Source organism: Pelodiscus sinensis, chromosome 18 (genome assembly GCF_049634645.1).
Source record: "Pelodiscus sinensis isolate JC-2024 chromosome 18, ASM4963464v1, whole genome shotgun sequence".
In the NCBI taxonomy this organism is placed as follows: domain Eukaryota; kingdom Metazoa; phylum Chordata; order Testudines; family Trionychidae; genus Pelodiscus; species Pelodiscus sinensis.
Window position 1 is genome coordinate 22,259,178 of NC_134728.1, and position 22,896 is coordinate 22,282,073.

At 40.1% G+C, this 22,896-nt stretch overlaps 1 protein-coding gene across 7 annotated transcripts in view; it reads right to left on the bottom strand.

Annotated features, from left to right (window-relative positions):
* The window catches only part of EYA2 (EYA transcriptional coactivator and phosphatase 2), a 171,722-nt gene extending 158,015 nt beyond the window's left edge, over window positions 1–13,707 (bottom strand). For 3 of the 7 annotated variants that reach the window (XM_075901580.1, XM_075901583.1, XM_075901581.1), the window contains exon 1: window positions 13,454–13,629. The gene's annotated coding sequence lies outside the window, so the exon portion shown is untranslated. The other 4 variants (XM_075901579.1, XM_075901575.1, XM_075901577.1 and 1 more) reach the window with 4 other exon arrangements.
* Between the last annotated feature and the right edge of the window lie 9,189 nt (window positions 13,708–22,896).

The following is a 22,896-nucleotide window of genomic DNA, read 5'->3' on the forward strand; positions in this document are numbered from 1 at the left end:
ATAGCTGATGTTTGGTTTCCTTGTAGAACATGCAGTTTTGAGGAGGGCGGAGAATCAAGCTGAGTGTTGAGGCAGATCAGAATCCTCTCTCTCTCTCTCAAGTGGTATCAGGTGGCTTCCTTCCTAGAACACCATTTATTTCATTGAAATTTGCAAGTGGAACGCTTCTTGGTTATTCTGCTGGTGGCTTAGCCTTTTGAAATCTTCCTTCGTGCGGGGTATATCGGTTTCAAGCTGTTTGTTTCTCTTCTTTGCAAGTGTCTGCAATGGAAAATTACACTTTGTCTTCTTTCGATAAACTTCTCCTAGAACTGACATCTCTGCATTGGTCACCGAGGAACCCCTGGATACTGGTGAGAAATTAGTCACTGACTGAAAAATATTTTCTTCCCATTCCATACCAGGTGGAAGATATTAACATAGCCACAGGCTCTCTCCTTCTGATAATGATAAAAATATCTGTGGGAAAATTCCTTCTAAGTTTCAAGCTTTGCTACCGCTACATCACCATAAAAATAAAAGCTACAATTGTCTGGATAAGAGAATTGACACCATTATTTGTGATTAAATGTGATCAAGGAAGACACTTCAACAAACAATAAAATGTGGGGTACAACTCTCAAATTTGCCTTTTCAACAGACAGGCCAAACTTTAAAATGCATGTTGTCAACTTGGAGAAGGAAAATGGGGGCCACGTTTCTGCACTACCACTGAAAAGCTGGCCAAAAAAAACCCCGTTTTCTCCTTTTCCTTCAGTTTACTTAGCATGTGCCAGCATTTTGTAGACAGTCAATTTCACTATTTCATCAAAATAGCTTCTTCCCATGCTGAAAATAGCCTTAAAGCAGCAGCAGTAAAGCAGGAAAAGCCTTATACTATTAGGCTACATGTAGACTACAAGCCTCTTTTGAAAGAGAGAGTCTAGACAGCAACCAGTATTTTTGAAAGAGCCGCTTTTTCGAAAGAGCACCCAGGCAATCTGGATGATCTCTTTTGAAAAAGCACTGTTTGCGTTCAATAACACCTTTTTTCAAAAGAGTACTTTTGAAAAAAGGCATTATTCCTCGTAAAATGAGGTTTTCCACGGTTGAAAAATACTGCGTTCTTTCAATTGAATTTTGAAAGAACACGGCAGTAGTTTAGACACAGGGGAAGTTTTTTCGAAAAAAGGCCACTTTTTTCGAAGAAAAAAAACCCTACAGTCTAGACACACCCTCAAAGAGTGAAATCTTGGCCTTGTTGATTTCAACAGCAACATTTGATTTAATCAATAATGTCGAGTTTTTCTGTTTTTCAAAGTGTGGTCAGAGCATAAAGCATGCTTTATCAGAGTGGATATTTCTGAAATTAAAGTGAATGTTTAACTTTTTCTTTGGATATGTAATTTAGTGAGGTATCACTTTTTTATTCGGAATACATTATGTGGAAGTTTATATTTAATTTCTAATATAGTTGGCTTACTGCAGTGGTTTTGCGTCAGCAGACTGTGAAAGTGGTCCATGAAAGGTGGTTGTTGCAATAGAACAGTGGTTTTTGACCGGTGGTCCACAGGTTCCTAGAGTTCACAGACTACATCTAACATTTCCAAAAGGTTCTGCCCCTTCATTCCAATTTTCTTCTGCATCCGCAAATGTAAAAAAGGTTGAAGATGACGGGCTTAATGCAGCACTTTGCATCAAAGGGTTTCACATACCTTAAAGCTCAGAGTGCCAGCAGCTATACCTATCTCTCATACTGGTAACAGACACAATGAGTTTAAGTGACTTGCCTAAGGACAAAAAGGGAAATAGGATGAGAACTTTAGTTCCTGGCTCCCAACTTGTGTTTAATCCATGTCTGTCTCTGAACATATTAATATTAAATACAATTGAGAACTAGGTTACATAAAATGGGCAAGGATGCAGAAGAGTAGGTAAAAGCCATTTATTTGATTAAATAACTATTGAGAAAATTATTAGAGGGCTGTACAGCTGGGGAGGAAGGGTACATAAAAAGGAAGCAAACTGATAAGAAAGAAGGAAAAGCACAGGCTAGCAGACATGGGCAATGGGTGAAGGCCTGCCTTCAGGAGGCAAACGCTGACCCCATTCTTTCTGCCCAACATACTGCCCCTTCCGTGCCCACCAGAGCTTCCATTGTGGCTGCTGGAACTTGCCCTGCACCTCCAACCCCCTCCCTTAGGCTGCTGCCCCTCCCCACCACAGTGCCAGGTAGATGTGTAGCCCCAGCTCCCTCCCTTCTGGCTCCCAGAGCACCAGGCAGCCCCACAAAGCTCCTCCACCCCACAAACCTCACTCCAATACCCACAGGGCCCCAGCTCTCCCAGAGCAGCTAGAGAGCTGTGCCGCACCCTTCCCAGCTGGTGGGAGCATGGCGGGTGGGGGCCACCCCTGTATTTTTGGAAAGGCAATGCCTTCCCTTGCCTATATTACCCACTGGCCATGCTAGCAGAGTTGGAGGAATGCTATCTAGCACACACATACCTAGCAAGTAACTGACCAAGTTTCTCTCCATTGCTTCAGACTTCAGCTGCACAACATTGACTTTTGCATTTATCATTCTTTCATTCTGATTCAAAGGGGTTGGGGGGCAAGAATTTGTATAGTTGTGCACAATTATTTTTCTATATTCCATAGCCACCTGCCTTGGAAAAGCTGTGAGGACAAAAGTGCAATTTTAGCACAGATGTAAAACTGAGATGCGGAGCATTTGTGACCATTTAAATTACTAAAGCACTTATCACAAGAGTGGGAGCAACAGCCCCATAATCCTGGCTAAATTCCAGTTCAGATAATTACAGTCTAACTACCCAGCCACAACCCCGATATAGTTCAAGTCGGGTGGTATATTTTTTCACTTCCCAGACTAAAGTAGTGTGAAATGTTGCCATGTGCTATTAAATGGCTGTGTCTATGGCTGAATTACAGTAGTGAGTAAAGTAATCTTGATTATATTGAGTTTAAGTGGACTAGAATCCTTAGGAATGAAATAGTTAAGGAAGCTAATTTACGATACTGCCAGTAGTGCTGCTAAACTTAAGGTTCTATCAACCATTTAAATTGTACACTCTGTTTTGCTGGGATTTATAAATTGCTTGTAAAAACGTGATCCACCCAAAGTCTGGAATGAAAGCAGATTTACATACAGCAAATATTTTACACAAGTCAGTTTGTTCTATTAGGCTATTTTTTCCAATCAAAATAGATTATTTTTTTAAAAGGCCATGAAAGCAAAGAGAAATCAAGTATTACCCAGTGATCAGCCCATAGTGTCCTGGTTGTTTTCAAGAATTACAACCAAAAATTAAAATTCTGGAGGTATTGAACTAAGTGAAATGTCTGAAAAACAAAACAGCAAGTACTTTGAACAAATGATTCTTAGACAGGACCATTTTAAGGCAGAGGACATCTCATAATATGTTATGAAGGGCTACATACATTTACATGTCCTTTACTCTGCAGACCTGAACTAGCTTCTTATCCCAGAAAGAACTGAGTTTTTAAATACGTATAGCATCTAAAATACATGTTTACATGTAAAGGTTCATGTGTCTTAGAGCAAGTCATTTTTCCCATTTTCTTAACTAGAAAATGGAATACTCCCTCCCAGGCACACAATTATATTTCTGCATGCAAAAGAATTAAGTCAAAAGTGATGCTCTCCCCTTTCCCCCCTTCCCCCCCCCCCCCCCCGCACTGCAGTGGTTTTGCATTGTAGATGAGGTTATTTATGCTGTCACCAAAGGAGCTATGAGACTTAACAAAAGCCAGCAATGACTAGCTTTGTCGGTAGGTTATGTAAAATGAAGTTTACAGCACTGTGAATAATATGCCCATTTCTGAGCATTGTGTTTTGCTGACACTCTTTGTAATTTTACACACACACACAACTGTTTTGTGCACAAGGACTGCAGCATGAGACTAGAAAGATTTTTTTTTTTTTGCAATGAGTTCAAAATGTTCAAGGATGCGCCAAAAAAGGGCCCAATTGTACTCCGACTAGAGTAAACAACAAAATTCTCCTTCTGTCGTGGGAACAGCATCTGGCCCATATGTCCCCTACATCTGTCCGAACTGAAGTATGGGGGAAGATGCATATAAAAAATAAATTGTATGCAATAAACATGGACTCTATGCCTAGCTCAGTGCCTTCACGCATTTTAAAGGTGCTTCTGTTTCACGTACTATATATGAGAGTTTGTGTATCTTTTGTGCCTGTTTGTTCAAGAATACCTCCTAAACCGTAAGAGCTAGGACCACCCAACTCAGTAGGCAACTTTCCTCTTATCATAACTTAAGCCAAAGTTGATTGTGCCAGGAAAATGGGATATGCCCAGGGACGGACTAAAACCTTTAGAGGCCCTAAGCACTGAAAAGATTATGGAGCCCCCCCCCCCCCCCATATGTTATTCAAAATAAAAACAATACTATACTGTAAAATCTCTCTCTTTTTTTTGTGCCCCTGCTTTGCTGGTGCCCTAAGCACATGCTTAGTCTACCTATTGGCTAATCCAGCCCTAGATGTGCCCAGAATGGGATGGTTTCTCATAAAACCATACACAAAAAAGGAGAGAGACAGAATAACCAGTTAGGTGGAAGGGCCTAGCTGGAGGTGATTCCCCCATCTGGGACTGCCCCAGCCCTGAGCCTCCTACCTCTCCAAGGCATCCTTTAAGAAGGCTGGGGATACTGAAGCTCTTCCCAATCCCCAATTCGTACAGGAACATTATTGGATGTTCTCCCAGAGGAAAGTGCACAGTTTGCTGCTTTCCTCACTCTAGCTGGGGAGCGCAGGGAGCAGATGAACCTGGACTTGCCCCAGCTGGGGGACATGCACCCTTCCCCTAGCTGTGCCCGCTAGAGCTGCAAACGTCATGGAGATGTTGTGCTGAGAGGTCTCTCCCTAGGGCACCCTGAGTACTGAATCCCTCATTTCAGTCCCACCATTTTATTTTCCAAAAAACAAAAATTAATTGAGTTAATTTACCCAAGCGATGTCAGGTAAATCTTCTAGTATATATAAAATCAGATGCAAAGCAGAGGACCACATAATTGGCTAGATAACTTTGCTCAGTTCTGAATTTAAATCTATTGCCAAATTAGAGGGAAAATAAAATAAAATAAAATAAAATAAAAAAGACATGTTACATAAAAATGCTGGGCAGAAAAGAGCATTCCAAACTGTTTCACAATCTTGTGGAAACCATTGACCAGTGCATTTGGGTGGTGTAGACACTTGTGAATAAAACATAGGCCCCCATAATTGCTTTGCTTACTCACGCGACGAGGAGTCCTGTGGCACCTTATAGACTAATAGATTTATCGGAGCATAAGCTCAAAGACCTACTTCATCAGATGCTATGCAGCCTCGTCGCTTTTGCAGATTCAAACTAACACAGCTACCCCTCTGATACTTTGCTCACTCAAACAACTAAAAATTACTCCTCCCACCCCCAAATGCCTGTTCCACTTTCCCCTTGTTGATTTTGTTTCTTGTGGGTGTCTGAGTAATACTAGAGGCATTTCCAGTTTTTAAGGCATTTGCTGAGTTTAAGAAATTCTCCCCCCCCCCCTCCTCCCTTCCTCTCCCCTCCACTGGTTAACTTCTTTGTGGAGTCTGCTGCATTAAGCAAGAAGTCTTTATGGTATGCTATCGAGAGTTGGCCAGTAACAACTTCACTTTCACTCTCCATTCACTAGGCTGTCCACCCTCTCAAAACTAAGAATGGTCAAAATCTTTACAGTACAAGGCTTCAAGTCAAAACTTGCTATCATGTGTTCTGAAACATCATAAAGAACACTAATTTTCCTACAAGTGTTTGACTCAAAATGGGCAAGCAGTCCTCTGGATCTTAATTATATGGGTTCATAAGAGTGCAGAACAGGGAGCCAAGACCTGTCTTTCAGGAATTGCTAGGAGGACTGTGGAATTCTATCCACAGAATGACTTTGCTCTCAGCCAAAATTTATTATAACCAGCTTTGTAATATCCATATTCTTATGCATGGAAAACAATTAAAAATCTTTCACTGTATTCAGTAATTGTGATGTTTCAATGAAGCCAAGTTCACCTCGCATCATTTTCCTCCGTCCTCCCACTTCTCCTCCCAAAAAAACCCCAAACACAAACCTGAAGACAAAAAGCATCTAAAACTGGCATGATGAAGAACTCACTAACTTTCATGCGATGCTCAAGAATAGTAACAGGACACAAAGAAACCTCAGGTTTGTATCCAAATATTTTAGACACCCATTTTCTTAAAGACAAAACAACTATGAATATGCTAGGAATGGACTGTCTTAACACACAAACTGGCTTCCGATCTGTCAGTTCTCCATCTCTCAGTGGAATAGTCATTTCACCTGCTTTTAGAATCCCTAATTTTAATGCTTATCTAATGCTTTCATGGCAATTAGCTCCCATTTTCAGGCAGTATTCTGCTGTGGCATTAAATAAAAACACAACCCCCCAACAAAACACACACTCCACTTCCACCAACATTGGTCAACAAACAGGCATATATTTCACAATGGCTGAGGTCATTCCCTTTTAGCAATTAGAGTTTGTGGGAGAGTATTGTTAGTGGTTTTAAACTTAGGTTTCTGCAATTGCAGTTATGCTTATTTATGCATTTAGAACACATGACCTAATACACTTAGGTTTAACTACTTCACTCTCTAGACATTCTTTCCTGACATTCTTTCCAAATTATAAAAGGATTCCTGGGGTTTTCACTCCTTTGGTAAAGAAAACTGCTGTCCAATAACTTCTTAAAAATACAGACTACAGCAAGGGTACTTATTTTTAAAAATAATGCAGGTGAAAACCATACACAAGACACACACACAGGTATATAAAAATGGCTATCAAAAGTCCACCTTCTCCGCCCAATCTGATTGAATCTTTCATATTTCTAGAAAATAAAATAGTAGCAATACTTTGTGATTAGAGAACTGGGATTCTTTTCAGTGCATACAATAGTTTAAGGAGAGAAATTCAGACTTTCACTTTTTCTGAAACAAATGTTTAAGCCCTTTATATGGTAATTTGTTTAATCTTCAAGGTGCTTTCCAAATTATGGGCCCAATTCTGCAAGCCCTCACATAGGGAAAACTCCCAGTGAAGTGAGATAAAGTGTTATTATAACAGACTGCAGGATTTGGACTTATTATTCAGTGTTCTAGTTAATGTCTACAATCGCTTTATAATGTCCTTCCTTCAGTACAAATTAAAATGTCATAGCTCAGTTTGGACCAGACCTTGTCTCACTGCAGTCAAAAGCCAAACTCCCCCAGTAGTAGAGAATTAGGCCTTTTGGCCCCAATTCAACGAAGATAATTCTATAGGACAACCCAGGTTCTCCTTGTAATATTAGGTCCCTTATTAATTCAGGGTTTTTTTTTAAACTGTCATACTTTTACTTCTCATACACTATATAAAATCTTTATTGCCCAGTGATTTTTGAGGTGTGGAGTTTTTGTTATGAAAAATAAAAATGAGCCAGTATGTTGGTCATAAAGTAATATTTATTAGTCTCTCAATTACAATCCTCTATTTGTCCTTGCTGAAGAAGAAACATAAAATCTAGGTGTTTTTTTTTTTTTAAATTCAAACTAGAAAAAGCCACAAAACATTTCCCTTTCCTCGAAGATAAAAATGTAGATCTTGAGTAGTGCGGGAATTAAGTGACTATTTAAGTGAGAACTGGAAAACAGAGCTTCTAAGGAGTTCCTTTGAATGCTATGTGTATCTTACTATGCATGTGGCCGTGCATTTATTTTAACTGGCACATTGATGAAACATTCAGAAAGACTGATTTGTTTAAGAAATTGTTTGATTCTGCAATTCACTTAATGTACTCTACTATTTCTAAATATTTCAAATCCAGCACACAAGTTTGAGCATGCTTCCAACCCAGCACAAGTATGCCCACCAAGCCCTAAATAACCTTCATAATGAGATTAAAAAAAAAGAGATGACTTCTGCTACTTTCCTAAAGTTCCCCTTTATTTACAAACTAGCCGTGTAAGATGAAAATGGAGATAGACAGCAGGTTCACAGAGTACAGAACAATGTGGTATAAGAACAAACAAGTTTTGTACACATCTCAAGTTTATGGTTCTGTATCTTCACATTTCTGAACGATATCTTGAATTAGTGTTAAACCGTTATGGGTGACATGATCAGGTACTACGGGCACGTCACCCAAACCTTTTCTATTCTCAATTTTTAATCCACCTTTCCTAACTAGAGAGACTACCTGAATCACCTATAAAATAAAAACCTAGTTTAACATGTTTCACACTACACTTTACTAGACTTACCCCTTTGTGCAGAGCCTCTGCACATGAATGGAAGAAAAATGTACTAAATATATTACATTCAAATAGTTTACGGTGATAAAGTGGGATGGAAGAGACCAATGAAGATGTCATCTGTATTTCACAGCTCACAAAAAAAGAAAAAATAACCTCTTATGAACTCTGGCATTCCAGCCATGCTATTAAACAGAAATTATTCCTTCTGTGCTAACAAATCATGTACAGCACAGCTCAGTAAAACAGCTGTTAAATAAACTTGTTTATATGCTGCTGCTCTTAGTACTGGGAGTTAAGCAGTTACACATTAGATAATTTAGATGGGAAGGGAGATAATCCTGTTAGTGTTTCTCCCCTTTAATTGATGAACTATTAGGCCAAGTATTTTAAAATAAAGCATAAAGATACACAAGTAAAGCCAGAGTATCATACAGTAGATTAATCAGAGGACTGGTCATTTAAAATGAAAGAAGATGCAGTTATGTGTGGCAGCAGACAGAATCTCTTGCCATATTTTAGATTTGATTCTTCTCCCATTCTGCTTTTACATCAATGGAACTTCAATAGAATGATCAAAGAGGAGGATCAGGCCTTTTTTATTAACTGTAGGTCCAATCAGCACAAAATAAATTATTTTGCAACCAGAATAAGGAAAATTTTCCTTTAACATACCAGTGCCATCTGATCTTCTGACAAGCCGAAGTCGCTGCGAGCCCAGAGTAGTGACGCACTCTTGTCACAAACATGTGGCTGCAGTTTTTTGCCAGCTAATTGAGGGATTTATTCTCACCTGTTATTCTCACCCTGATTAACAGGGTGTCTGTTAATCATCATTACACAAGTTAAGATCAATAAATAAAGAAGAAAAGGCATTGTTTTAACTACTATTAAGTTGCCATCACCAATTGTTTTCAGATTGTTACCGTTATTGGCTAAAAGGTCCAAACAAAAAGCATCTGACAGAGAGACCATCCTTGTCATTATGGAGGAGAAAAGGGGATTTTTCTGTTGCCTGTTCAGGGTTTGCTTAGCTCTAAATCCTATTCTTACTGCTCCCCCTAGTAAGCGAAGAGATTTGTTTGATTAACCCAATCACTACTTTTTTAAAAACACATTTTAAAACAAAAACACTGAATAATTCTCCATCTAATTTTTTTTATGGTATGCATATGATGGTTTCACAGATCTAATTTTTAGTTTCAGATATTATGTATATTTAGCAGATGTTCCGCTCTGTTGTATTTTTTTCTGTTTTTGTTGTAGAGAAATTTAATGAGGAGGTACCATATTAACAACCCTGAGACTGACATCTACAGTTTATCCATAAAAGATAGGCAACGGCAATACAACTACACAGGCTACCTGACCCACAGGGAACATTAATTTGACTATCATATTTGAAAACAAGATTCATTGATTAGGTCATACACATTATGAACAAAATTTGAATTTGCAATTGGATTTACTGTTAAGAACAAATAGTTAAATTAAATCGGGCAACATTAATTGCAAACTATTTTCCTGATATTTTTAAAAATATTTTTATTTTCACTTAAATGTTTTTTCACTGCACAAAAAATCTTAACAGTCATTTCAACATATTAAAGTATAACAACCTGTGAATTTACTGCAGAAGGGGTTTACTGCAAAGATTAAGTAATCTTCAACACTGTTCTAGTTGGATACTCCAGCTGAAGACACCTTAAAAACATCTGGCTATTGAAAAGTCTGGCAGAGAGGAAGCTAATTTTACTGAAGAGAATTATAACCAATTTCAGATTAAGTGCTGTACCACTGCATGACAAATAGCTGAGAAGGCGGCAGAGAATTATGGAAATCTGTTTAACAGATTTCTGTTTAAAATGTGTTTTGTCTATAAACACACAAAGGCCCTACAAAACAGGCACGTTCTTAACTTTAAGCATGAGTAGTCAGTCCCATTGTAGTCAACAGGACTACTCGTGCTTAAAATGAAATAAGTCCATTCATGTTTGCGGGAATTATACCTATTTTAAGTCATTTGTTCTTTAGCAAAAACTAAGTGTCCATCACAGTTATCTAAGCACAATTCAGTAACACCAAGCATAAATTTGTCAATACTTCAATGTGCCTTGTTACCATAGTGCATGTCTGAATTTAACACGTCTGTATAATAGTAATGTCTGCTCGTGTTGTAACTTAGTATAGATTCTTAGAGTTTCTCTCCAACTAACATTTTATTCCTCCTAAATGAAGCTCTCTTATAATGAAATTTAAAATGACAAAGGTTGTGACATTTTTTAAACAATAGCGCATTTAGACCCTTTCAACCAAATTATGGTCTTATAATTAGCAAGTCATGGGGATCTAGTCTCACTGAAATATTTAAAAACAAAATGGTGGTGAGGGAATACAAATGATAATGTTTAATAGATAAATTTATAACCTGCTGTTGTTTATTTGAATAAATCTGTCACATGAACAATTTGATTTTAATTAATTTTATTATTTAAGATAAAATCATGAAGTACTCTTTTGAGAGGATTTTTCTGGCTTTTTTTGGATTTTGGAGAGTAGTTTGTTAAAAAACAATCATCAGGGTTATTGGCTGTAATACGCCTCTCCAAATGAATTTCAAATGTGATTTTTGAAAGATGATATTGGAACATATTCAATGCTACAAATACTTACAACTCTGTAGGACAACCATCTTGAAGTCTCTCATAATCACACTTACAATATTATGGGCCATCAATTGTTAAGCAGAAATGGAAATTATTTGTCTTTAAAAAGTGATGGTGCAAGATGGCCCAGAAAAAGAATCAGCCTGTCCTAGATTTTTAAATCTAACATCTTAGCGCCCTTTAAGCTGTTTTTACTTTGGAAACAAACAAACAGGTTAAATATCTGCTATCTTCTTGGGCTCAGCATGCAAGAACGTTCAAAAATGTCCAATACATATGAATTGCAGTGTCACATGAAAATAGAAGTCCTCGGTGTATTTGGAAACTATGAATGACAAAATACTCCATTAAAAGCATTCCAAAAGAGGAAAATTCTCAGTAAACCAACCAGCAAATTCTATTAAGTCTGAACAATTAAACCATTTTGTCCAGTTACATTAGGAGTGTTAAGGAATATGCATGTCTGATACTCTACCAAACAAAACAGTTTTTAATAAATTGGATGTAGACCAATAAAAGTTTAATTAACCATGTGTTTTAACAATTAAAAATTTCATCCAAGAGGAACATATTAAATCAATAGATTAGTAATTTGAAATACAGCGGCTGTATACCTGAAATAATTTCATTTAGCAGCATTCTCTGAATTCAACAAGCTGTGTTTAAGCGTATAAATCACACTAAAGGTTTTCCCCCTCTGTTCACTGAGAACAAAGATTTTGTATTACTTAATTTTATTTAAGTCTATAATTAAGTTACTTAGTTGTGGTTTGTAAATAAACTTGTTTTACACTAGTTAAATGCCTTGCATAGTGTTTCTTAAAAACGCCAGTTAACTAATTTAAACTAATTCCAGATATAAAACGTTAAATCTTATGCTCCAGTACTACATTTAAAAAGCCATTGCAGAATTGATGACAATGTTTTTGCAATACAGTTTTCTGACATTTTTTAGGTTACTTTTTTTTGGGCACGAAGGTATTCAGTACATCAAGCCTAAGCTAACATTTTACAACTTCACATTGCAGTAATTTCTAATTACTTTATTTTGATGTTCTTTTAATGGTCTTGTCTCTGTTCAAACTGCTTCCTAGCATGAGTGAAATGTCTCCAAAACAAAACAATGCATTATCTTGTGTTCTGTATTGCTGTAATAGGGAGCCTTAAATCTGAAATAAGTTATCACCCTACTTTAAATGTATGCCAATGAACCCAAAATAAGAATGCAATTACACTTACAGAATAAAAAATAGCCAGAGCATTTGCAGAGTGGAAGTATAAATAGAAGTACTTGCATCTTAAGCATTATTATGGACAAATAACTGGTACTTTAGAATGGAAATGAAAAACGTATCAAATTGCTCTTTAGTGAAGGAAAAATCTCTACTTTTGTATACTAAGTTTTACTGTCTGTCCACACACAGTCACACTCTTTTCCCACATGATTCAAAACTACTGATGCATAGGGTAAATCACACCATTATCGACTTATAGCAAACAAATATTCCACTCCAGCTCATCTGATGAAAGTGGGTTTTACCCACGAATGCTCATGGTCCTATACCTCTGTTAGTTTCTAAGGTGCCACAGGACTACTCATTGTTTTTAAAATTACCCCATGTGTTCACAGAAAACTGAGAAAGCAGAATCAATATTCACCTACCCACAATGGCATGAGGCTTAACATTAATTCAATACTCCGCTCTCCCGCTTCCAGCCCCATGAGCGAACTAGTGTCACCAAGGAAGATTTCACCCACAAAGAACTCCCTTCCTACTCTTATCAACACTATTTAACCCCCCTGCTCAGTCTCGTTCGACTCACCCTCCCTGCCTTTTGCAAACTGCTCCAAAACCATACGAGGACTGAGCAAACAAACAGCGTCATTTCCATGCTCATGAGTTTGATTTTCTGTTAACTGCTTAACCAGTGTAAAATGCCACCGATTCTCCTACCGGCTGCTGCCCCTCGCCGGGGTGGGCAAGGGCAGGGAGAAATACCGCAGCGACCCAGGCACGCCGCGGGCAAGTCTCTGCTTTTAGGAAGTGGAGGGAAGAATTTTTTCCAAGCGCGGCTCCTGCGAGGAGACAAGGAGCGTGTGCCACGACCATGCGGTCGAGTGTGACAGTTTCCTCTTCCTTCCCTGCGATGGGGCAGGTTGGGGGTATTGGTCTGGGGAGATGCACTGGCCGGGCTCCCCACGCCCCGCTCCCCAGCCCTAAGAAACAGAAGGCGGCAGCATGGGAAGGACCGGAGCTGGGTATTTCATCCCAGCGCCCAAACCCGGTGCGTAGTGCCCGCTGGGCACATGTCCCTTAGGCAGCAGCCTGGACAAGGGCGTGGGGAGCCGTGCCTAAAGCATCCCTGGCCTCTCCCCGCCCCGAGCAAGGGCCGGTGCCCAGAGCTCCCCAATGCCCCTCTCCGTTCCACCCCGGGGCCAGCGCACTGGCAGGGAAAGGGGGCGCACTCACCACCGGCTACGGACGGTGTTCGCCCCGGGGCTCTCAGCTTCCTGTCCCCGCAGCGCCCGCCAGGGGAGGGAGGCCGGGGCAGCTGCTGCGCGGCTGGGAACTCCAGAGCCGGTGTAAGAGCAGCCTCTGCCTGGTTTCCCAATGTGCCCTCCAAACTCCTGACACAGCCCCAGTGAGCATGTGCGGAGTGTGTGTGCACATGCCCGCTGGGAGAGTGACGCCTCTGCCCTTACCTTCTCCCCCGCCAGGAGTCCTCGAGCGACCCCGGAGCGCAGGGCTGCTGGGGAGACGGAAGGGCAGGTGTTAGACAGCGGTGTCACAGAACTAGCAGGGGATTGCAGCGCTCTGGTGCGCCTCTGCAGTACTGGAGCAAAGGATGCGGGGGGCAGGCGTGGTCCCTAGAGTGAAGTAAAAGTTGGAGCCAGACTTAATAACCAACACCCCCATAAAATCATGAGAGGGGTTGAAAAAAATCACCATAAAAACAATATTTGGGGATTTATTGTCGCTTGCCTGCTAGCTTGGAGCCTGTAGGGCGCACTTAGGCTTGAAAATGTGACCCTTCTCCTCCCACACGAGTGTTAGAAAAGAGAGAGAATTCGGAGAGAGAATTCTGAGCGCCTCAGGGAATCAATTGCTTGTATCCAAAAGCTAAGATCAGAGGTAAATCACCAAATATGACAACTTCTTGCCATAAAAAAAGCCACCAAAGTTGGCAGCACTCAAGAGCTGTTACCCCAATAATGATTTCATGGTGCCGTCAAGAAGTTTTCATAGGGTGAGATACACAGGGTTGTTCCATGTACATTGTGCAAATGTGTCTGCTAATATATAGAATATATTTTTACTCTTAATTGTCTTTCATATTACTCTGCATTCCTCTTAATTATCATTCTTGATTGTATTTATTTTGATTTTACTGACAATTGTTTAGCCTATTATTTCCCTCTTCTGAATTCATAATGCTTCTGCTGCTGTTGTCAAACTTGCCTCCTATTATAAAACGTTGTTTGGCTAAAGAAGGACCTTTACAAAATGTGACAAAACATAACAAAAACCAATATATGTTTTCCATCATTTAGAAATGCATAATAGTATAGCATGCTTTTGTTGGTTTTATTAAGATAAATAAGTAGCTATCAATTGATATAAATAGCCATTTAAATTGTCAACAAAAGAGATTGATGAGGTAACTGGTTTCAAAGTGGATGTCCAAATATCAAAACTTCTTCATAGAAGTTGGTTTCCACTACAGTAAAACAATTGTTTTTGTGGCAGTTTGCTCTTATACATGCTACTTCACTGACGTTATTTCAAAATAACATAGTCTGTGTCTACACTACAAGCAATTATTTCAACATAATATTGAAATAATGTCCAGCTGGAGGACTTCTTGCTCCAACTCCTGCAACTCTCATTTTACAAGGAGGATGAGAAGTTGGAGAAAGAGTGCTCTTCCTTAGACTTTCTGCTGCGTAGACAGCACCAAAAGCCTAAATAAGCTATTTCAACTTAAGCTACGCAATTGACATAGCTGAAGTTGCGTAGCTTATTTCGGCTTTAGCCCAGCTGTATTGACATGCTAGGGCCTGACCCTGAAAACACTTACATGAGTAACGTGATTCACCTGAGTTGTCCTACTGTGATCACGGATGTGCCAGCAACAGAGTTTTTCACAGTGCAGAAGATGTATGCACCACCCCAAGCAGCCCCTTCAGATAGGGAAAGCCTATAATTTCTTCTGTTAGGAGAGTCAACCCACCGCAATACAGGGTAGCTTGATACATGAGTCACACAAACAATTAGAAACACTCATACATGTCCCATATATACACAACAAAACCACGAGATAACACAGATGCATTCTGATCCTCTCAGTACATACACATTACTGATTTGTACTTATATGCGTGGGGAGACGTGCATAAGTACATACAGGGGCGGATGAGTTTTGCGAGGCTCAGGACACGGGGCCTATTGAAGCACAGGGCCTGGGGCAGCTGCCTCACTCGCCCTGCCCTATATCCGCCGCCGAGTACATACCATCTACCCCACATTCTCACACATACAGACAGTCTCTTCCACACATATTAATACACTCATGGATTTTACTCATTTGACAATGGAACAAAAACATCACTACTACTAGACAGCTGTTTTTACTAAAATCCTTTGGATCAGCCTGACTGCAAAGTATTCCGACATTTCAAAAGAAATCTAGAGTCCTGCATCAGTATGGAGCTAGAAGAGTTCCTAACATGAACTGCCTTCCATAGCCCCCAAAACCAAAACTCTTTCAGTTGTTACTCTCACTCTTCTCCATAAGTTCACAGAACTAACTCAAGGATTTGCTGCAGTTCTGAATTCATGTCACTCGTGTTAAATTAGCCTAAATCACTAGCCCGGATTATCCTTTCTCTGATTCTTTTCACCCGCCCAGAATTCTGACTCAATGACTGGTCCACAGGCTATCCAGAATTAACTATGTCTTTCAGGGTTAGTCTCTACAACACTTTCTCCTTCCTCCAATAACCTGATTGCCCTCTTAACTCGGCTATTTACCAAGTAGGTAAATATGGAATGGTACTTTAAAATGTCTTATATACAAAATTAACTCAGCTCCTCATTTAATTAAGTATGTTAGTGGCTGCACAATGTTATGCACATGATCAATCATATTGAACTCAGTGGCTATGTCTAGATTGGCAAGTTTTTCCGCAAAAGCAGCTGGAAAAACTTGCCAGCTGTCTACACTGTCCGCTTGAATTTCTGCAAGAACACTGACTTCCTACTGTCTGAAATCAGTGCTTCTTGTGGAAATACTATGCTGCTCCCATTCGGGCAAAAGTCCATTTTGCGCAAAGCTTTTGCGCAAAAGGGCCAGTGTAGACAGCTCAGATTTATTTTGAGCAAAAGCGAATCTAGATTGGCATGGACGCTTTTCCGCAAAAAATGCTTTTGCGGAAAAGCGTCCGTGCCAATCTAGACGCTCTTTTCCGCAAATGCTTTTAACGGAAAAGTTTTCCGTTAAAAGCATTTGTGGAAAATCATGCCAGTCTAGACGTAGCCAGTAAGTTTACTCATGTACTTAAAGCCAGGCACATGCCTAGCTTTATTATTATTATTTGTATTAGTGCCCAAGGACGCTCGGTCATACATCTGTTATGCTAGGTGCTGTACAAATTCAGAATAAAAAGGCAGTCCCTGCCCACCAAAGAGTTTACAGGCAAAGCAATTATTAATTGTGGTCTGAAACACTTGTTATGAGCGGATGGGCAAACAGCTCTATATAGTAGCATGTTGATTTATCTGAAGTACTTTAGTAATATGTTTAGTAGAGAAGTTTTGAAGGGGGGGAATTCATTTTCATAATTCAAAATATTTTGAGCCATTTTGATATATAGCTTTTTATATCACTTTTCATCTGGAGATCTTATAGCACTTAAGTCAGAAAAAAAAGTTTCATTATTTCCATTTTATGGCTGGAGAATCTGAGGCAAAAAGAGGTGAAATCATTTGTGATAGGTTACAGAACAAATCAGGATTAAAAATTGGGATTTCCTAACTCCCAGCCTTGTGCTTATTCCAATAGTGCATGCTGTCTCTGTGGATTAAATAACAAATGGATGTTGTGCAGACATATGTGAATTAATAACAGTTCAGAATCTATATGTCCAATTACTAGATAGCGTTTTTTATGTTCTTACAGCTGAGACAGTTGAAGGGCCATCTGGCTAATGCTCCCAGAAGGATGCTTTCCGTTAAAGGCATACAATTTTCTCCTCAGACACCTGAGAGAGAGAACTGTCTACTTTACCTTCATGTGGGAAAAGAATCAAGACCATAAGATCCTAAGCACAAGCAAAACTGTTCTCTACAACTAGGGCGTGAATGTAACAGTGACATGGACTCTGGTTAGTCATTCATAGATTTTACTATTTACTAGATTTGTTATTCAAAATGGATTAACGTTCTGCCTAACTCTGGGAAATATGGAACCGTACCTGCTGCTTTGTTTCACTGTTATAGCTATGTGTAGCTATGTAAAATTTCCAGAAACCACTTAATTCATTGCCCTGGGCCTTAGGATTCTTATGTATTTCCAGAAGGGTGGTGTCATTCGATTCAGAGCTGGTCCTGTGACTTCTAGACACTGAAAAGATAAAACTATTGCCCAAAAATGCAAGTGGAAGAGTGAAGTATATCCACGAGAGCTGAGCAGGATCCAGAATTTTCATCCCATGGGAAACTTGTATTTCTGAAAAGAAAAAAAAAAGAATTGGAATAAATCATAAGTGCAAAATTTCCCATGCAACAGCAATATCTGGGGGTGGGGGTAGGGAACAGATTCAGAAAACCTACAAGGGAATTTTTTAAATATTTTCTTCTGGCTCCCTGGCTGTCCTGCTGGCAAGCTAGTTGTACAGCCAGGAACACTGGATAGTTCACTCAGCTGCCAGGCAAGCATCCCAGGGAGCTGGCCAGCTGAGGGCCTAACTGCCCATAGAGTCTTAGGAACCCCACTTCTACGGCATTTTGTCATGTGGACTACTGAAGAGTTGGCAGCCCCAGATCCTCTGCAGCCTCCCAGGTCAAGCTGCTGGGGAGCTGGAGCAGAAAATTCAAGTTTTGTGCAAACTGTTTTTTCTGTCAGAAAATTATTCCAAGGGAACATTCCCCAACCAGCTCTAGTATTCACCCCAAGAGGCAAGGAATGAAAACTGTTACATCAGGGAAAACAAATGTTTCCCCAGTATATCAATCCAGGCGACAAAGGGGGAAAAGTTAAGCGTAACTTAGCAGCACTTTTTAGCTTCAATTATGACTTTAAACCAACTCCTGAAACCTACCTAGACATGTGGGAAGTTGCACGGATTCCAGTCGGGGTAGAGAAGTATGTGATAGGATATGATCCAGTATTGCCAATCCTAAGCATCCAATAATTATGAGCAAAACCCCAATCATTGGCTTAGAAATTATGAGATTTCAAAAATAAAAAGTTTAGAGTCCTTTTTGTCTTCTTGTATTTGAGTCTTTAGGGTTTTTTAAACTTTTTTTTGCAATGATGAAGGCCAACAACTTCCTCCTTCCTCATTCCCCATGAAAGATGTGATTATTAGCTAAAAATATGATTCTAGGAGTGAAGGGTATAAGAAAAACTCCAAATTACATGATACTTGGTATTAAATAGCAAGAGCTAGTGACACTATGGTCTCATAACAATTATCTCCTGGACTGCTGTAATATTTGTCTCCCCAGAACTAAATATTTGGAATGATTATTGTTCATTATATAACACCTTTCATTTACATTTGCTTTATAAACCAAGGGTGAGGCATCCTACCACAAAGATTTCACAAGCTGCACAAGACCAACGTTACCCTAATCCTTACTTGTTATAGAGAGAAACATAGTTTTTTGTTTTTGTTTTTTTGTTTTTAATTTGCCCCCAGACTACTAGGACTCAGCCTTACAAGGAACAGAACATGCTGTGCCTGATCCAAAAAGGAGTAATAAGCACATACTTAACTTTAAGCACCCAAGTAGCCTCAGATTGGCCTCAATGAAGCAGAACACTTAAGTACCTATAATGGGAGTGCTCAGTTGCTCAGAGTTAAACTTGCACAAAGTGCTTTGCTGAATCAGTAAGAGTATGCTCACTCAGCACCTTGCTGGATTGAGTCCTCCATAGCTAAGCACTGCTTCAACAAAGACCCCATTCTAGCATCTCACATTTATCATCAGAACTGAAGGCATCCATTCAGTATATTTTTGTATGTATTTACAGTAAATAAAAATCAGGTCATACTAGTAAACAAATTTTTAGTTGTTTCTTTAGTGATTGTCAGGGAACAGTATTAGTTGCTTGGCCTTCCAATACTTTCCAATTCAGAACATTTGTAACTGATAAACAAACTGCATGTTAGCAATTAAAGCTCAAAATTAGGTAGGCAGTAAAAAGTAATCTGAGAGGAGGATCATAGCTACTGATACCATTGAAGCTATGCTTAAAACATATGGTTTCCAATCTTTAACCCAATGCACAAAAAATAAACCCCTGCACCCAACGAGTGCCTAATCTTTTCATTGCAAAATGATCAAATATGCCTGGATGATTTTCAGTGTTACATTCTCATTCTCTTTCTGGCTGTGTCTAGACTGGCAAGTTTTTCCGCAAAAGCATGTGCTTTTGTGGAAAAACTTGCCAGCTGTCTACACTGGCCGCTTGAATTTCTGCAAGAACACTGACGATCTCATGTAAGAAATCAGTGCTTCTTGCGGAAATACTATGCTGCTTCCGTTCGGGCAAAAGTCCTTTTGCGCAAAAGGGCCAGTGTAGACAGCTCAGATTTGTTTTGCGCAAAAAAGCCCCGATTGTGAAAATGGCGATTGGGGCTTTTTTGCGCAAAAGCGCATCTAGATCGGCATGGACGCTTTTCCGCAAAAAGTGCTTTTGTGGAAAAGTGTCCGTGCCAATCTAGATGCTTTTTTCCGCAAATGCTTTTAACGGAAAACATTTCCGTTAAGGAAAACATTTCCGTTAAAAGCATTTGCGGAAAATCATGCCAGTCTAGACGTAGCCTCTGTGTTTAAAAAATAGAACTGTCCATTTTACGTTATGTATGTATCTGCCTTCTCAATGTCAAATAAAGGTGGGGTTCGTTAATTATTTTGTAGTGCTGATTCGACTAGAAAAAACAGAGCTTTTAATTTTATAAAATAAAATAATTGTAGATTTGCTTGAAAATATTTACTCTGTCAGAGAACAGGAAAGGCCTCTTTTTTTGCAGTGGAGAAGTTGCTTTCACTGTGAAGATGGTGAAATTTCACAAAAAGAACATGATGGAAAAACTTGTGATTTGTTCCTGAGTGGGATATTACCATACTTTGCTGTGAAAAACCATATTTGCCAGTCAGATTTCACCTGCGGCTGCGTTTGCCTAAACATTGGTTTCGCATATGGACATTTTTAAAGTAGAAATTGTATGTCATAAGCTTTTGATACAAATATTTAAAACAAATAAGGGTTGATTTATCATTTTCCCTCAGTCTTTTTATTAGATATTTTAATAATGTAACTGCACAAACACACAAGTAATCAGATAAAGGATTCTTCAGTTGTCTTAATTTATTAGCAGGTGTTGGAACATTATATGCAAATACTGAATGATTTCTGCTGACTCATTTTGACAGGTGTAGGTCAGTAACCCCTCACAGGATATAAAGGAGTTGGGAGGGGCTTGCTCACTAGAGGCAACGAGGATCTGAAATAGGAAGAAAAAAGGGAGGGGAACTTACTTTGAGAAGCATTTGTAGGCTGAGAGTTGTTCTCTTATTCAGTAGCTACTCATCCTAGAAGGAGTTTGTGAACTAATCTGCTTGTTGTGTGTAAATGTTTGTTCTGTGCTCAAGTACTATTAAGACTCATTCTACTCATATGAGCAGTTAGTAACTATCTACAATTTCTAACTCTTTTATTATCTTAAGTGCATTGGTAATTTTAAAATCTACTTTCCTCTAATTTTTTTTGCTTCACTGCTGCTTATTTCAAGAAATCTCAGATGGTTCTGTATACTGAATTCTTATGTTAGAGAGCTTCCTTCTAAGTTACGTTATCCTAGATGGAGAAACTAGGGACTAACTCAGTTGTAATTTAACTACAGCATAGAAATAGGCTTTCAAACCTTTCATCAGACTGATTTACGAGCGGAACTAAGGCTTGCTTAGTACAACATTTTCACAGTCAGAGTTACATTCCCACAAAAAGTTAAGCTGTCAAGTACAATGATTGTGAGTCAAGCCTGCCAGCCTAACTGTTCCATTCAGATGAGCAAGGCTGGAGGCCCTACAATTCATTAAAATACTCCAAGTTTTGGGTTAGAATTCCAGGAATAATCCAAACCATGTCCTTTTATGAGATATTGGAAAGATTACTGAGAATTCTCCATAGTGGGAACAAGAATAAACTATTCTAGAATGCTCCGTATTTCTGACTAGTTTGTCATCCCTCTTCCAATGAATCTTAATTGGATCATTTAACCTATGTTAGACTGATGAGAGAAGAACAGAATCTGTTTATTGAAGAATCACAAACCACCCATTTGGAATAAAATCAAATGCCTAACTTTTGTTAGAGAGTACAAGTCACTCCAGCCTGCAAAGATCCATAATGCAGTCTAACCAGCACAAGAATGAGCACATACACGTAAAAAGCAGGTAATCTACTCTCATCTTTTCCAGTCAGTGGAAATACAGTAGCTGACAGATTGCTTTGATAAAGCTGGGAGATCATTTGCAGGGTCTTCTGTCTAGGCCATACCTTCATATTCAGTCTCAGAGGGGTAGCCATATTAGTCTGTAACTTTAAAAACAATCATGAGTAGTCCTGTGGCACTTCAGAGACTAATATATATATATATATAGCATCATGAGCTTTTGTGGGCAAAACCCACTTCCTCAGATGAACAGAGGATTCATATTCAGGATAAGAGTAGCTCATATCTTTGTGGTATACCACCAATGGCTATATTTGGCCTTCAAATGATTCTCGGGTTACCCCTGTGACCAAAGTAGGGTTGCCAGGTGTCCGGTATTCAACCAGCCAGTCTTGCTTTTGGGCCCTCTGTCCGGTAAAAAAATTCAGAAAATACCAGACATGTGCAATGTCCGGTATTTTCTGGTTTTCCGGCTGGGCACCCGCTGGAAGCCGGCTGGTGGGGGCAGGAGGACTGGCTGGAAGGCGAGGCTGCAAACGGCGCTGGGAGCCTCTGGTTGCATCTGACGTAAGAGTGACGCCTTGGGAAAGAGGAAAAGCCCTGTCCGTGCTCCTGAGCGCTGTTCAAGCGTGTTGTGGAGCTGTAGCCGGACTCCTTGTGCTTTGCCGGGACCATGAACGGGACAGGCAGCGCTGTGGAATCTGCATGTGCCCGGGTCAGTCCTGCTCCCCACCAGCTGATTCTCTCTCCCCCTCCCCGCTCCCTCCACGGCCAGCCCCGCTCCCCCTGGGTCCTCCTGACCAGCCCCGCTCCCCCCAACACCCTCTGGGCAAGTTCTGCTTCGTGCCAGCTGGTTCTCCTCCTCCTGATCTCCCCCCGGTCAGCCCTGCTGTCCCCGAGCCCCACCCCCACCAGCCCTGCTTCCCACCATCTGCTCCCCCCTGATCTACCCCAGCCAGCCCCACTGCCCCGACCCCTCCAACCAACCCTGCTTTCTGCTGGCTGCTCCCCCCCCCCGATTTTCCCCGGTCAGCCCCATTGCCCCGACCCCCCCCCCCCCCCGCCAGCCCTGCTTCCCGTCCTCCCCCCTCCCAGCCAGCCCTGCTCCCCCTCCCATCAAGTGTGTTTGGTATTTTTTCTGAAGTTACCTGGTAACCCTAGACCAAAGCAAATCAATGAGATTTATAATTTGAGAGCTGTGCTCTGTGAAGGATTTTCTAAGATCTG